Here is a 17,089-nt window from a genome sequence, read left to right on the forward strand (position 1 = left end):
TCACTTCCCGGCTGCTGATTATTAATTTCACTCCGGAGGAACAGAAGAATCCCGTTGTTGAGCAATTTACTCCATGTCAGGTTTTCTGAACTGTAGGCTCTTAGGACACCAGCTGGTGGTAGGGGGTGTTTAAAGTATTGTGAGTATTTTTAGAGACCTTTCCGTGCCTAGGACACATCTAATGCTAAAAGAGCATTAAAAATATTCTCGTTTTGCTTCGTGATTAATTGCATCTAAACCCCTTCAGGCATAAAATGGACCACATTGCTTTGCAAAGAAAGTCTGTTTTGTGGCATGTAAATACCTTGTTTAGCCATTACACGCTGTATATAAAAAAGTCGTTCTTATGAATCCTCGGCAGGCGGGAATACCACTCAGTGGTGCTGCTTGGACTGCAGAACTGGTTGTTGTGTTTGCAATAGATACGTAAATAAGTGAACATCACTGTGGCTTATCCATTTTTCATCTTTCTACAGCTTTAGTCTGGCCCCAGAGCTCAGTTCCTCTGTTGGCTAATTCCCATGATGTGCTACAGCACTCGCAGGCAGAATATACCAACCGCCACCGCCAGGATGGTATATTTTTATTTTTTATTATTCTGTAACTGGAGAAGGCCTTTGTTGTTTAAAAACCTGTTAAATGTAGTATAGTACGGTTGAATAAAAGAAATGCCCATGTATTACCGAGGACACGCAGGTGTTTACAATTTCTCAATAAAATTTGCGAACGCTTGCACCTCTCATGTGTGGATGTGGTACAGGCCATTCCGGCCTCGCTTGGTTAAGTGCCTTATTGACTCGATGTCTTAGAGACTGTTCTTTTTTGTAAAGGTGGAACCACAATTTCAGACGTTAAGGAAGCGTAACAAAGAACAGATCCTCAACAACTACATGTTTAAATGTGAACATTTAAATTTGTGGCTTGCGCCGCGTGCAATTTTCCACGTTTTGTAAGAGGGAGAAACAGTTCAACTGAAACCCTTACGTAGGTAAATGAGTAATTAAGGCTAAAGCATACCCGCGCACTTATATCCCCAAAATAGATTAAGGACTTCACAAGTGCATAGTTAATCGTTTAACTTTTTTTCCCATTTTTAAATATCCAATTCACGTATACAACAGCTTAGTGAGCTTGTCATAGGACGCTAGGGTAAGGAATAAATATGTCGTTTTAATCATCTATAACAAGACAGGGTGAGGAAAACAGAGATGAGAGAACCATTAGGTAACTGTGGTAACTATCATAAAATGGACCACATTTTTTTACATTTCATTTTTGAAACTTTACATAGAATGCATGGCAATACTTTGATTATTTCTTTTTACTTTAATCCCATGAGTAACTCCCATCAGAAGCAGTTGTCCATATAGTGTAATAAACTAAGAAAAATGTGAGGAGAAAGGAGGTACTTTATAGAGTGATTCAAAAAGTACAGCATCCAGTTAAAGAAATGGAGCACAGTTAAGTGAATATTTCCAACCATATAGGGTTTGGTTAAAACAGAATATCCCAGAACACAAGAAAGAGAAAAAAAGAAAATGGAAAGAAAAATAAATGCAATGGAGAGTAATAAATAAAGTTTTATTTTGTTAAGTATTGTGTCATGTTGTGACACGTATCATGTCGGCAAAAGAATGGTGCAGGATAAAAATTATGTCTCAGAGATTATGATAATGGCAAAGTTTCTGAGATGATAAAGGAAATGGCTGATGAATGAATATTTCCCTGGGGTCTTCGGCAAGGAAGAGATCAACAACATGCCCCAAGCATGGGAAAGATGAAGTTCTATATTTAATAGTATTAGCATTAAAATGGCAGGAATGTTGTGGATACTAGAAGCACTGAATACTGCATATACAAAGCTGTAGTCATCTTTCAATCGTAATTAAGAAGACAAGATATTTCTCAATGCAAAGAGATTTTTACTGATTTAGTCAGTGATTTTCATGTGCAAAAGTGTTTTGTGTCCTGGTGGATGGTATATCTGTGTGGTACTGCTAATATTAGTGGTACAGTGTTATTTGCTCATATGTCAGTCTAAATGGAGTAAGCCACTAGCTGAGGGACTCTGGGAAACCTAGTGTAGCGAACAAGTTTGTTAATCAAGTAATTAATAATGGATCAGCTGATCCTTACCACTGAGGTGATGTAAAATCTTGGAACAGCTGTGGGTCAAGTCAGAAAATCTGTATGAAATTACTGAGAAAGAAGCCAGAGTTTAACCTGTGTCAATGAAATATTGGCACTGTTCCTGAGGCAGGATTTGCTTGGCTCACATGGTGTAGCCTTCAATGTAGCTTTCTGTTTGAGTGGAAAGGATGTGGGAGATGGTTAAGGTAAGATGTGTTTGTCATGTACTCTTGTGCAAGCCTTTCTTCTTCTTCTTCCCCTCGTTTCTGTTTGTCTGTCTCCTTTCTCAGTCATTATCTCCAGTCCTGCTCCTTATCTCCTTGTCTGTGTCTCTCTACTTTCCTGAGATTTTTCTCTCCCTCTCAGATGGAATTTTCCCCGGTGTTGTTGAGTCCTGATGAGGGTGTGACTGGGTGTGACCTTTCTTGACCTTCTCTTTGTGTTTGTTCATGGCCTGGTAACTCCTCCCCAGTGTCCCCCCTGCTATTCAAGCTGCAGTGCTGACATGCTGGCAGGTAGGCTGCCGGGGGTGAGCTGGACACTCTCTGCATCCTCCTGCCCCATGCTGACATGTGCTGGGTGAAAGGTGGACCGAGCCAGTTCAGCAGAGTTGACCACCACCAGGAACTCGGCTCCATGCTAGTACTGTAGGCCTTCTGTGCCTGACACTCAGGTACAGCCCAGTGGCAGCAGCGTTCACTGAAAACAGCAAATCAATTTACAGTAAATCAGTTGTGAAAGCAGAGCCAGGGCGTTCTCAAAGGCAATGACATTTCAAATAAAATAAACTCAATTTCCATTAAGTATATCCAGAAAGGACATTTTAGCCTTCATTGTCCTTTCAGGAAGACAGTTCCAAAGCCAATGAGTTTATTGACTGAAAGCACTGCACATAAAAACACCCAAAGCATCCAACGCCTACAGTACAAAACATGGAAACTTATTTTCTTCATCCAAGGCATGGATTTCAATGCATTAATAACTTTAAACTCAAGAGGCACTTACGGCTAAACCTGAGAGGAAACTTTATGTATTTATACACTCCAGTATGAACCTACTTACTCTCCATTTGTAGGTATGGAGCTCGTAATTGCAAAGTGGGTATTTGATGATCTGGCACATAGGGAGCCATACTGATTAGTAATGTAGCCTTCTCCTCTTGAAATCAATGCAATACCTAGTGGTTGCCTAGTGGTAAGATTTGAAAGAGATCACACGTTGAGTAAATGAAAGGTTTAATTTGTCAGGACTAATCTTGCCCTTTTCAGGGAAGGTCATGTCAGAAAGGATGTCAATTATTTTCTTAGGCAGCAGTGGGCAAACAGGAGGCATAAGGCACCATGACAAGGTGCGCACAAAGACAAGACACAAACTTGTAAAGAAGGACATTACATTCATGAATCTTTATAGCTATAATAATTAATAATAATTGCTTACATTTATATAGCGCTTTTCTGGACACTCCACTCAAAGCGCTTTACAGGCAATGGGGATCCCCTCCACCACCACCAATGTGCAGCATCCACCTGGATGATGCGACGGCAGCCATAGTGCGCCAGAACGCCCACCACACATCAGCCATCAGTGGGGAGGAGAGCAGAGTAATTAAGCCAATTTATAGAGAACAATTTATACGTGGTGAACAAAAACACAATATCAGAGCGTAACAGCAGTTGGAAACGAGAGGAGACCCATCCTGGAAATTAACAGCTAATTGATCAGAAGAACTCGTCCAGCCATTTCTTGGAGGAAGAGTATGTTTCTCTTTCAGCATGGCTGGGTAGCTTGTTCCACATTGCCACATGCCTTTGCATAAAGAAATACCCTCCGTTCGCAGTTTTATATCCATTTCTATGTAGATTCTTCTTGTGTCCTCTAGTAACGTCCTAAGAACAGCTTCTAAATTATGGTAGTGCGCATCATAAACAGCTAACTGTGCAATGTCCCAGAACGCAATGCACCTCTGCACTATACACTTTTGACTTGGGCTACCGTGTGTTTTTGTTCACCACGTATAAATTGTTCTCTACCGTGTTTGTATTGTTCTGGTTGTTTATTGACTGTACACACTATCACTTTCTATTCTGAAACATTTTGTAATGTACTGTCTACATTGTGAGGTGTTTTCTGTTGGACTGTGTTGTTTGCTGTACTGAGATAAACACGTGAAGAAGAATTCCAATGTACATGTACATGTGGCAATAAACTCCTCTACTCTACTTTGTGTTTTATCATTTGTTATTGTCAACACAGATATTACAGAAGAAATAACATTAGCCTGTTTAGTGGTTTGTGCTATATCAATCACAGTTGTTAGAAGAACAGCTCACATGATTGGAGCCGATTTTTGACATTAAAATGTGAGGTATTTCAATATGTACAGTATGGGTTTTGTACAGGGACACCATTTGTTAGTGTGTTATTTTGTGATCATAGCACACCGTCTCCCACTTATTTTTAAACCCAGATTTCCTTATGATGACATTCTTCATCATTGGTTATTGTGAGACTGCATTTTAATCATCACTGTTACTAAAAATTATCGTTGTGTAAAAGAATGTATACGTTTCAATCAAAAGTATTGAGATTAATTACACCAAAGATGGTACTTCTTAATGAAACGTCAGTGTCCAAATAACATGGTAAGATGTCTTCCTGATGTGTTGTGGTTGTTTTTAATTCACTTTGAATAACGGACACACACAAATGCATCATTTATTAGTGGGAAATTATTTTGTTTTAAATGCCGAATGTTTGTATAAGACTTCAATTATTTTGCACTTAAAACAAATGTGCGGTGATAGAATAACGCGGTTACAACACATTTCAAATGTTATTCCTTTTTCCACCTCAAAAGGGTCGACGGGCAAGTTAGAAATCACGCCGTTTCCGAAAACCCCAAAACTCTGCAGTCCTCGACACCCCCACCTTCAACTCACAACAGACAGCCATGTTGGCTCTAGCTTCGGGATTAGATCAAGGAACGGGAACAGGCTCTGTTTCAGGAGCCAAAATGACCCGCGTTTCATTCAACACCGTGGGGTTTGCTCGGAGCCAAGAGAAACTAGGGGAGGGAGCGAACGTCCTCTAGCTGTGATCGGATAGGCGATCGGTTAGTTGCGACTGCGGACGACGGGAAGGCAGTGAGGAAGGCGAAGAAAAAAAAGTGTCTTTTTTTACCTCCTCCGACAGAGAACCAACATCCCTCATGATCTCATGAATAAATTATAGCAACCCATTGTGCAACACCGAGGGAGGTAAAGCCGTGGAGTCGAGGCAAATACTGCCTGTGCACAGAGCAGCGAAACGAGTCGCGTTGTATGTAGGCTAACTCTCACTCTCCACTCATGCAGTGTCCGGGGACGATCTCTAGCGAAGCTCCCCGCAAGCCACCCGCGTCCAGGCTGAGCTCCGGAGCTCTGTCGCGTTGCTAAATAACGAGAGCCGAGAACAGGGGGGGAAAACGAAGGATTACAAGAAATAACGACATGGAAAATACAACTTAGCCGAGGTAATCGAGGACTGCGAGCGAAAAAGGGGGAAAAGGAGGAGAGGAGCGGAGGAGGGGGGGGGGAGGTAAGGTTAAAAAAAAGAACACGCACCGTTCCGAGTGGGGAGTGGAGGACGGAGGAGAAGCTGCTCTCGCCTTCCGCGCAGTGCAATATTTAAAAGGAGTAGCGCGTGCTGCTGCCCGGAGATTCCTGCAGTCTGAACCCCGGCGCGCGGCGACCGCAGGCAGTTCGCGTCCAAGGTAAGAGACTGACGCTGCGTCCACATTGTTGCTGCCATCGGCGGCTGCTCCGTGTTTGATGTGCGTATATGAGTGTGTGCGTGTGGTTTTGTTTTGTTTTTACCACGATGTATTGATTTATAATCGTGCTCCGGGGAGAGGGCGAATGAACGGACAACCCGATCTGCGATACCGGATCGGCGTGGGCTTTGATTTTTTTGTTGTTGTTAGAGTGTGAGAAATCCGAAATAAGAAAACAGTTTTTTTTTTTGCCGTCGTTTTTAATGGTCGTTTTCGTGTAGTTCGCGGTGTGTTACAGGCGCTTTAACAAAGGCCCCGCGGTCGAGACACCTGGTGTGCCTTTGGGAAATACCACATTTCTAAGAAGGAAAGAAAGAAAGAGAGAACTAGTTCCCGTACATCAGTGTGTGTTGGTATTACAAGGACGTACAAAATGTCTTCCAATTGTTATTTCATTCTGGGCACACGTTACTGTGCGACTGAGCTGGCTGTACCTAGCCTGCCTGAGTACGACCTGCCTGCCCGATGTCTGGCAGTCACGTTTTTTGGGGGGTCTTTTTTTGTGCTATTTACCCTCCTCGTACTTTTCTGCGTCTTGTCACTCGAGATGGGGATGCCGTGAGAAATGTTTTTGTGCTGTAGCGAGGGTATTTTAAATGGTGCTGGTTGGATACCTGCCGAGCTCTGGAGACCTGTACCCAGCATGCGACGTGAATGATGCCGCGGTTTCGTGACGAAAAGCAAGATTGGCCAGTTTCGTAGTTTTGTTTTTCTCCCCCAAGGATGTTGGCTTCTGATGATGAAGCCCGTCAAAAGAATTCAGCAGAGCGAGTCAGAAACTGTTAAGATCTAAGTTCTTGGCTGTAGAGTACGCTTTCTCTGGTAGATGGAGTAGTTATTACAGTAGAAAGTTTCCAGGTGTTGAGCATGTATCTTGTCGGTAGTTGGCTATGGAGGCAATTTTGTGTACACTTTTTTTTGTCGTCTCCTCGGAATTCAGCACAGACTTTCTTGTTCTCGGAGGGCTACGATTATCGTATTGTAGCCCACTTTTGAGACGGCGTCCACCAGCGCACTGAACCCCCTCATCCGATCGCGTCTTGTGGCGGACAGCTGGGTCGATACCACACCTCCACCTGCTCCTCACAGCACGGATCACTCGCCCATGGCTGTCCACCAAAACTCAGGCAGCGTGTGTCGGTGACTTGTTAAAAGCCCTGTGCAAAAACGTCATCGGACTGACCGCCTGACCCTATCGTTTGTCACTGCAAGAGTTTTAAAAAGAGTTCGCTCAGAAATGGAGACGACTGCCCAAATGCCATTGACTAATCTGTTACCTGTTAGCATCTGCGAGCAGGGCTGCATCTCGGTTTTGTTCAGAGACGGCTGCGGCTCTCAGTGTTGATTACTCATAATATGCTAAAGTTCAGATGGCGTTTTGTGTTTTCACGAGTGCGAGGACCCTGAGCTCACTCTGTCCATGTGGGTGGGTAGCGTTCGACCCGGGGTTGCTGACTGTGCTGTGAATTATTGATAACGGTACATGACATTTTGTGCCAAACTCTGTGCTTAAGACCTGTCGAGAGAAATATGCTAGTGCAGACTTATGCTCGGGTGTGACATTTTGCTTTCAGTAAGTGATTTAGTAATAGATCACTCCTGGGGTGACATGAGGGTATTTTTTGTTTGTAGGAGTTAGAGTGAGTAATATTTTGTGAGGTGACTTTGGAATAAAAAAAAAGTTAACTCTAAGTGAGTGCTGCTGTGTTCTGTTACACTGTGTAGTAGTTCATGATGCTTTCATACTTATGTGCTTTAGTGCTTATTGTAATAAAAGCTCCCGAGACAGGTCAGTGCTGTGTGTATCCTGCTGTGGGACTCATTTCTCTTGGAGGGGCTGAAACGCCCTGGCGAAGTACCAGTTCTCTGATCAAGGGACTCGGCGATGTCTGGGGTGAAATGAATTTTGTGTGGCCACTGTTTCTTTCAGACGCGGGGTTGAAATGCACGCGCTGGCGCTGTGCGGATAGTTTCGGGATTGTGCCCTTTCTCTCCTGTGCGTCAGGGTGAGACTCGCTTGTGCCCTCTGCCCAGCTCAGTCAAGGCTGTCCTGTCTGCTGCGAAACCGTCGCCTGCCGAGCTTTTCGAGAGGCAAGTTTGATTAGGCTGAATGTGGATGGCCTTGCCAACTCATTGAACACCCCTCTCTCTCACACACACACACAGATCTGGTAGCTCTCCCATCTTTTTTTCCCTGTTCTCCTAAATGAGGAGTGTCCTGAGCTCGGCTCGGCCCCGCCCCGCTGCCAGTGGTCCGACTGGTCAGTCTTGCCACGTCTTTCCAGCTCGGGGGGGCTGGGTGGATGGACGTGCTAGGACAATTGTGTGCTCTGTGCCCCCCTCCTGCCCGAGCTGCCCCACTCTCTCAGCCTGGGACGCTGCGAGTGGGAGAAGAGAAGGGGAGCAGCTGGTTTGAACTGTGATGCGTCTCTGTCTCGCCCCTGGCTGCGAGGTCAGGATCCCAGAACCTCAGACAGGTTGGGAACGAGAGGAGGCCAGTCGGCCCATCTGTGCCGCTTGCTAAATAGTGGTTATTGATCCAAGGAACTCATCCCACTATTTCTTGAAATAAGATATGGTATTGGCTTCAACAACATGGGAAGTGTGTCGCGGAACCCGATACCTTGTTCCATACTCCCGCTACCCTTTGTGTAAAGTAACACCTCAGACCCACTTTGCCTTCAGCACATGGCCCATCTTAAGCATGGCACTACACACCACTTCAGTGCGGTGCTACAGTGGGCACAGTGATGTTATCCGGGGAACTTTTAGGGAAATCCTGTGCCATTACGCTGTTCTTTTCTGTGTTAAAGAATCAGGTTCTGAATGCTCCTCTAAATGATTTTTTTTGTAATTGTTGTTGCAGGGCGTGCACGCCAGTATTAAACTGGGCTTCACTCGGGCAGATGCCTTGCAGAAACCTTGCATGGTCAGGGTATATAACCTGCATGTGAATGAGGGGCATCTAAAAACCTAACGGCACACAGCTGATCTCCGCTTCTTTACTTCCTAGTTGTAAGACAGGGTTGAAGGTGAGGATGAGGCTGCTTTTTTTGGTCAGCGGCATGAGTGCCTCTCTAGCCCTGCCCCTCAGCTCCTCTCTCGCAGGCTGCTGTCCCGCTGAATGCCAGCTCACACGTGCCAGTCTGCCAAGACCTCTGGCTTTTTATAACCACCCAGGAGACTGTGCAATGTGAGCAGCGCTGAGCTTGTCTGCCGGGCAGGAGCTATATTTAACTCCATGGCGGACAGACAATGGCGCTTCACAGCGAGGCCAGGGCGTCCCTGGTGGCACAGCAGACACAGGCTGGCTCCACGAGCAGGGGGGGAGCCGTGATGTGCAGGAAACATCAGTACCTTGGTCTAGTAAGCATGAGTGTGTAGAGCAACCTGGGGGGTGGGGGGTGGGGTTCAGTCACTTGGCTGTGGCACTGACAGCAGGCACCACGAGGGGCTGGCTCGCCCTCCTGGGGTCTAGAACGTGGCGACGTCTGCAGGGGGGACCCGCAGGAGTGGCTCAGTTCTGAGTAATCAAGGGGCGTGTCCCTCTGCAGAGTCTGGGAGAACAGGTGAGGCAGAAAATAGAACCACATGTACAGAGCAATGGGGGAGGGATCCGCGTCGCTCATTCGTGTGTGTGTGTCTCGGCCGTTTCTGCTCTGGGAAAAGGTGGAAAGGTAGACAGCAGAGGTTTGAATCGCTCATCTTCGGAAAAAGGGACATGGCGGAGCCCTTCCGCGTGCCTAGATCTGCAGACACTGTGTTTTCTGCTGTATTGTGCGGTATCAGTCCTGTGCATGGACGAATGGACTCGGTGTGGCATAATAATAATAATAACCACTTTATTAACCTTATACAATTTCTTGTATTCGGAATTTGTCTTTTCGCATACCCCAGCTTGCTCTCCATGAGACACACAGACACACAGATAGGGAGAGAGCCTGGTGTCAGAGCGCAGGGTCAGCCATTGTACAGCGCCCCTGGAGCAGTTGGGGTTAAGGGCCTTGCTCAGGGGCCCAACAGAGTAGGATTCCTCTGCCAGCCGCGGGATTTGAACCGGCAACCTTCCAGCCACAGGCGCAGATCCTGAGCCACAGAGCCACCACTCTGCCCCCCCCAAATTGTTTTCAGAGAGCATTGCCCCTCGGTCTCAATCTCTCCCTCCCATCGGCTCGGGCAGCTCTGTAGACAGGACTGAGGTCATTGGAAATAGGACGCTATGATTTCTTTGTGCAATGTCTTGTTTCCAAAACGTTTTGAGTATCGGGGCGCGTTCGCAGATAAAATCACATCCGCAGGGCCCCACGTTGAGACGGGATCCCCCAGCTGAATGTTCTCCTCTCTCCTCGAGAGAGCCAAGCGGAGAGAAGCGCTCTAGAATTGAAATCGTTTTTTACTTCAGCCTTTCCTCCACTCAAGGAAAGACAGTTGAAGCTCAAAGGGGGGTGACGTTTGCACGCAAGACCACATAGATGGTATCTTGTTTCCTGGTTTTTCTCAATGAAGGCAGCAAGACCGCAGCTCTTTCTGTCAGCTTCTCTCTTCGTGTTGAGTGGATGGGGGGGGGGGCGCAGACAGGCCCCCCGAGATGGGCGCCTGCTCGCTCTTGCGAAATGTCAGGTGGTTTGCAGTGTAACGGGTACAGTGCTCTGCGTGTATGTGTGTGTGTCTAAGCCATGAGCCATGCCATAAACAAATGTGTCTTGGGCCATTTTTGATTGTACTACGGACAAGACCCACCTGGAACCGGGTTCGAAGGGCAGCTGAGGCTGTGCTACATGTGCTCTGAGGAGGTGGGGGGATTTTTCCGCCTTGTCCCTGATCTCTTCTTCGGATGGACCCCTGCTTTGGGGGGAGAACCCCTGTTTCTTGACGTGTGACTGTTTTGGGATCCCCACGGATTCTGGGAGTCTGAGCAGTGTTCCCGGTACGAGACAGGTGCCCGCAGCTCCCTGGGCTGTGTGTCGCGCTCTGCTGCTTGGCAGCTGTGTAGATGCGTGTGGAGAGGGGAAAGTGCTGAGGTTATCTCTGCGTAGGATTAGATGACTCAGGGTTTTTTTTTTGCATAGTGCCTTCGGTTCTTAAACACAATAGAGCCATTTAACAATGTGCCTGCAGTAGAACTCACTTTTCTAGAAAGGTACATGCACACGGAACATGTTACTGAGGGGGGCAGCATGGTGGAGCAGTAATCAGCATTGCTGCCTCTGCGTTGGGGCCCTAGGTTCAATTCTGGAACTGTCAGTGTGGAGTTTGCATGTTCTCCCTCAGGGGACTTTGGTTTCCTTCCACATTCCAGAGACATACAGGGAGTTTAATTGGGTTCTGGAAAACCTGGTCCTGGTGTGAGTGTGTGTTTGTCTTGTCTGCCCTGCAATGGGCTGGCGTCCTGTCCAGGGTGTATCCTGCCCTGTGCCTGTTGCTTGCCAGGATAGGCTCATGGGATAAAGGAGGATGGACAGATAGATGTTACTATTGACCGGAGAAAGAGAACCTGGACGACCGGTGCTTGTGGAAATATGAATGGGCTGTTCCTCAGCCTGGTTCTGAGCCCTCAGTCAGGCTGCTCATGGCCCGTGTGCACAGGTTGTGAGAGAAGCAGTGGTCTTGGCAGCCCGAATGCTGATCCTCTTAGCAGAGGGCCCAGGGATGGCGTGACAGCACGGGACATTTTGGATTAAAGCACTCTGCACCTTCCTACTAATAAATCATCTTCGTGGTGTTCTAATCCAACGTGTAACTGGATGGCCAACTTACACAGGCTCTCGCAGCTCTGGAGAAGAGCCGGGGAGGACCCGTTTAAAATCTCAGTCTGCTTTTTTGCTATAGTTAAAAATATATTCCAAACTTGGGAAAAAAAAAAAGTTGGCTCAATTAGGCATGTAATTAATGTATTAATAGTGTAATTTAAAATTTAATAAAGTATGCGGGACAAATTGATCTTGAAAGAAGGGGGTTTGGTTTGGCGACAGTGTTTTTAAGCATTTCTATTGATGAGAGCAAGGGCAGCGTTCAGCAGCTATTCAGTGAACCACAAGAGGTAACTAAGTGCTTTTGGTCATGGGTCATGAAAAGTGCCTCTGTTGCAGACGCCTGGGCGGTGAACTGTCATGATTCATCGGGAGGCAATATGTTGCCATCCTGTGTCTCTGGAGGCAGCGGTAGGGAAGTCCAGAGACAGCAGTGGGATGATGTGTGGCATTGCTTTTTTTTTTTTAAACAAAACTCGCAGTGCCTTTAGCCCTTTTCTTCAGACTGCAGACCCACAAATGCAGACCTGGGGACCCCAAATCAGCACAAGTTCACCGCCTTTCAGATTGAGGTGGCTGCAGTTTTTCTTCCCCATGCTCCCATTAGTCGGCAGACATCACTGTACGTGCATGAGCCCAGACAGAAGGAAAGAAAAAATAAATAAAATAAGGATCTTTGCTCTCTTATTACCCGGCTGGCTCCAGGTGGATGATTAACCGACTGAAATTATCTCAAGTTTCCTGCTTTTCTCCGAAACAGTCAGAGGACTCGACCGCTGAAGGAGTGCGCATTTCTACTTCTGCTTTTCTGCAATGTGAAACCAGCTTTGTGGCCGCTGAGGAGAAGATTATAAACGTTACAGTTTGTTTTGCTCTTGTTGCAGATGACATGGCTAGTGCAGACATGAGTGTCTTAGTCCAGTGCTAAAGCAGGTTGGCACTTCTCCCATGGCTTAGCTGGGGTTGGATCTCATTTGGCCCAAGCATACAGCTCGCTCGTTCTAGAGCTGGAAAGCATGGGAGCTTGTCCTCCAGACCGTGCCTGCTTGTTTTTCGAGGCCCTGCTCTTGCGGGGACGTGCTGTTTGGCCGATTAATCGGCAGGTCTCCGCTGTCACAAGCCTGTGTTTCTGGCGGTCGCGTTTCTGCTCGATCAACCCGTTTCCAGCCCGCAGGTCTGGAAAGACAGAGTGAGATAAGCAGCAAGTCGGTTTTGAGGAAAGGGAAGCTTCACCCTGCTGTGCGTCTCCTCCTCCTGAACACCGCTTCAGAGCCAAGAACCAGAGCTGGGCTCCCCTGTGACTCGTGCTTTAAGGCGGGGGGTCAGACCTCTCGCCATATGTCTGCCGGCCACGCAGGTCTCTAACGCCTGCTCCCAGCGCGGGTCGGTAGGTGTGTGTGCTCTCTGGGGTAGGGGGAGGCCTGTGTGTGGCATTTTCAATGGGAGACTGTGTTCCTGAATTTGCCCAGTCATGGTGAGTTTGATGATCTGAGCCCGGGTCTGTCTGGGAACAGGGTAGTAGAATATACAGAGGTCAGTGGGCATCTGTGCTCTGGGCTTCATGTTTCACAGTTTGAACCTGGGCCTGTGTTAAGGATTTCTGGCTAAACGCTCCCCGTACAAACTTGCCTTCCAGCTTGCCCTCCCCGTACAAACGCCGAGGGGAAGTAAACCCCAAATCCGAGGAGACTCCAACCCTGCTCCTGGAGAGCCACACTCCAGCAGCTTTTACAGTCTGCCTTTAATTCATCAGTTTCTAAAGGCCTAGAACAAATGTAACTGTGATCAATTAAACAGGCTGTATGCTTAATTACGTCTTTTGGAATCAAAACCCTTCAGGACTGGTATTCCCTTGACTGAACATTTACTTATTAATTGATCAACGGCTTAAACCAGCGTTCCTGATCTTTCAGTTCCAGGTGATTGTGGGTGGCCTAGAAGACTAACTGGATCTGAGCTCTTGGGACCAGAACTGGGGACCCCTGCCCTATTATCTGCCCATCTTGTATCGTACATGTTTTCATATTTCTGACCTTCTCTGTATCCGAGCCCTCCTTTTTAATGGAACACTTTCCTGATTTCTGGGGAAAATGTGATTCACAATTCTGTGAATTCAGTATTTACATAGTGCGTACATACAACAGGGCAGTCAGACTCGGTCTCAGGAGGGCCTGTTTTTTTTTCCACGCCATCTCTCAATCACATACTTAACTGTATTCACCTCGGTATTTAATTAGCTGCTTGGGTGTATTTCTAACCTGGATCCAAAGAGTTTTATAGGTGACTGTACATCTACTGAAATGAATGGCAGCAGTGATCAGGGTTCAAGACTTGTAACTGGAAGGTTGTGGGTTTGAATCCCATATGAGACTATGCTGTTGATCTCTTGAACAAGATACTTCATCTGAGCTGTTCTAGTAACACAGTTGGCTGAAAAAATGGGTGCAAATCTAATCCTCTGGGGATCAGTCAATCATACTAATATTTAAAGGGATAGTGATGGAATGATTTTTGCTACAGTGGGTAAATCAAGTCGTTCTAGATGTGTCTTACATAAGAAGATTATTTCGTTAATTGACAACTCCAGTCAGAACAAAAACCTGGGAGATACTAGGTCCTCCAGGAAGTGAGACAGTCCTCAGGATACGTTCTTGTATGTTGGGCACAGCATGACCTTGCCATCTAGACTATACTAGGCAGGATTCAGAACAGCTGGCATCCCGGCAATGTTGGCTGGTGGAGAAAACCCCTCTCCAGGCCCGAAACCAGGAACAGGGACTGTACTTGAAGATGGTGGCATGGGACGATGACCTACAGATGTTGTGCCTCCACTGTGCCATCGTGCATGCGGTGTATATCAACTCCTTCTCCTGCAGCGGCGTGGGGTGATTATACAGCTACCAGCACAGATGCTGACACAGCTGGGGTGTTGAGCTAGACTCCTGATCGTGGCGCAGTAGTCTTCCCTGCGTGAAAACAGCAGAGCAGACCGGTTTCATTTATCTGGAAACGTTCAAGCATGAACTTAAAAGTGTGTTCATGCAATACTCGAGGAGCTCTTAGCAATTGTAAAAGCATTTTATTTCTTCTGCTTCGCTAATAAGAAAACAGGGTTTCAAAGCAGAAAGTGTCTTTCAGCCAGGATAGACTTGCGTTCTCACACCAGTACTGCTGCCCTCTCTCTGCGGAATGGTTTCTGCAGAACTCCACTGGCAGGGGTTGACATGAGGGAGGAGGGTGGCACTGGGAGGGATCTGGGGGAGCCCCCATGTGTCGCCCTAACACCGCAATGCAGAGCACCAAAGTCGAGCTTGGAGTGCATGAGAACTACAGCTGGCCACCAGTGCATTTCGCCAAACATAGATCCACTTCACACTGTGTGGTTCCTGATGCATTACAGAAAAAGGGGGCGGCGCTTGAAAACAAGCTTGTTCAGACCAAACAGGTGGATCTTGTGATTCATCCCTGTACTTCTTGCAGTTCCTTCTAATGTTTGACGTGTTGCATTATGCTGATTTCTTTTTTTTTTGCTTTAACCACTTTATGCTGACAGCCTTATTTGTGCCTTGTTCTTTTTTTTTTATAATTCAGTTTTTGATCTTGATCAGTCTCCCGGGGTACAGCCGGTCAGCTGATTGACCTACAGGGTCCTGTGTTGTGGAGATCCAGGGTTTGTTTAAGGTCTGCGCAGTCCGGTATTGTTAGTGCTGTCGGAGCTCTGGCCCTCTTTAGTGACCGTGGGAGGTGGAGGGTGGACTACATTGACTGTGTCTGCAACTCTGCAACAGCAGAAGGGGTTCTGACTGCTTCCAGATCAGTGTTTTCTTTCCTGTGCGTGTTTCCCTCCCATGTGCTTTTGATTAGGCTGAGAATTTCTTTCTCCCCTCCCATTTGTGTCACTCCCCCCCCCCACCAAAAAAAAGAGGAAACAAATGTCTTCTGCAAATCCGAGGTCCTCCTGCTGAGAGGCTGGAGTTTCACCTGTTTAATGGGCTGAGAATTTCCTCCCCCCTCCCCAGGAAAGCCTATAGAGTTGCAGGCAAACTCGGGCTCGTTTACTGATAAATGTGCACAGAGGAGGTTCCAGCTGGGCATGAGAATGACATCGCTAACGTGAGAGAAGCTGGAAGCGTGTCTGGATGGATCTTGGCGGGTGTGCGCTGTAGTAGTAGTGGGTGGGTGTGTGTGCTCGTACCCTTGGACGATGTGCGGCAGTCTTGCAGGGAGGAGAGAGGGGCTGCGCGAGGGGGTGACCAGATGCAGCAGCAATATGACTCTGCAGCTGGCAGCCCACTGGAGCTCAGCAGGTGTGCGCCTGGTCAGTACCTGGATGGGAGACCTCCTGGGGAAAAAGGTTGCTGCTGGAAGGTTTTAGTGAGACAACTAGGGAGCGCTCATCCCTGCCGCCTCTGTGGGTCCTAATGCCCCAGTATAGTGACGGGGACACTATACTGTAAAACGGCGCCATCCTTTGGATGAGACATAAAACCAAGGTCATGACTCTCTGTGGTCATCAAAAATCCCAGGGTGTTTCTCGAAAGGAGGAGAGGTGTTACCCTGGTGCCCTGGTCACATTTCCCCCTGGCCTTTCCCAATCATGGCCTCCTGATTATAACTCATCGCTGAACTGGCCTCATCACTCTGCTCTCCTCCCCACTGATAATCTGGTGTGCGGTGAGCATACTGGCGCAGTTTGGCTGCTGTCCTGTCATCCAGGTGGGGCTGCACACCGCTGGTGGTGGAGGGGAGCCCCCATTACCTTTTAAAGCGCTCTCAGTGGAGTGTCCAGAAGTGTCGGGAATTTGTTCCGCTACAGCGGTTTGTACTGACTCTGTGGTGTTTCACCACACGTTTCCCTTTCTGCCCTCACACCCCTTTGGCCATGGCAACGCAGTTCCACAACCATCGCGGCGCAGAGCACCATCGCGGCGCACGCACCCGCTCCACGCTGGCGCGGGGGGGCAGCACGCAGGATGCCAGCGTAACCCAGCGGCACGGGGCGACGTGCTGTGCGCGGGGGTTCTGCCACGCGAGGGCCTCGCCTGCCTAAGGCCTTTCAGGAGTCCCGGGAGTCCTGTCCCAGGGCGGGCCGGAGGGGGGTGGGGTGGGGTTTTTCGGGTAAGCCCCTGGCTGCTGGACAGAGGCCAGCGAGAGGCAGAACGGGACCAGGCGCAGCAATCTCAGGAATGTCTGGTCAAACACGGCCCCACCCCGGCCCCCCCTTCCCACACTCCCTTTCTCCAGGGACAGTGGGGGGTGTTGTAAATCTTGTGAATGGAGTCCCTGCTTACAAACCCCCCACATGAGTTCGCATGTGTTTTTTTTTTTTTTAGCGGCGGGGGTGGGGCAGGTGGGACCCACCCTCGCCGCTGTGATTCTGAGGGTGGGGCTCAGCGGG

The 17,089-nt window shown here is 47.8% G+C and overlaps 1 protein-coding gene and 1 long non-coding RNA gene across 5 annotated transcripts in view; one reads left to right on the forward strand and one right to left on the reverse strand.

Moving 5' to 3' along the window:
• Positions 1-1,562: 1,562 nt before the first annotated feature.
• LOC107079742 (uncharacterized) lies at positions 1,563-5,400 on the reverse strand. 2 transcript variants are annotated; one of them, XR_011182968.1, is made up of 3 exons: positions 5,311-5,388; positions 3,568-3,656; positions 1,563-2,829 (listed from the first exon to the last, which is right to left on the reverse strand). It is a non-coding gene; the product is annotated as an uncharacterized lncRNA (long non-coding RNA). The 2 variants fall into 2 exon arrangements; XR_001480661.2 differs by lacking the exon at positions 3,568-3,656 and having other exon boundaries at positions 5,311-5,400.
• The window catches only part of zmiz2 (zinc finger, MIZ-type containing 2), a 34,852-nt gene continuing 23,022 nt past the window's right edge, over positions 5,260-17,089 (forward strand). For all 3 annotated transcript variants that reach the window (XM_015365744.2, XM_069182017.1, XM_015365808.2), the window contains exon 1: positions 5,260-5,881. The gene's annotated coding sequence lies outside the window, so the exon portion shown is untranslated. The remainder of the gene's footprint in view (positions 5,882-17,089) is intronic.

This window comes from Lepisosteus oculatus, chromosome 2, assembly GCF_040954835.1.
Source record: "Lepisosteus oculatus isolate fLepOcu1 chromosome 2, fLepOcu1.hap2, whole genome shotgun sequence".
In the NCBI taxonomy this organism is placed as follows: Eukaryota; Metazoa; Chordata; class Actinopteri; order Semionotiformes; family Lepisosteidae; genus Lepisosteus; species Lepisosteus oculatus.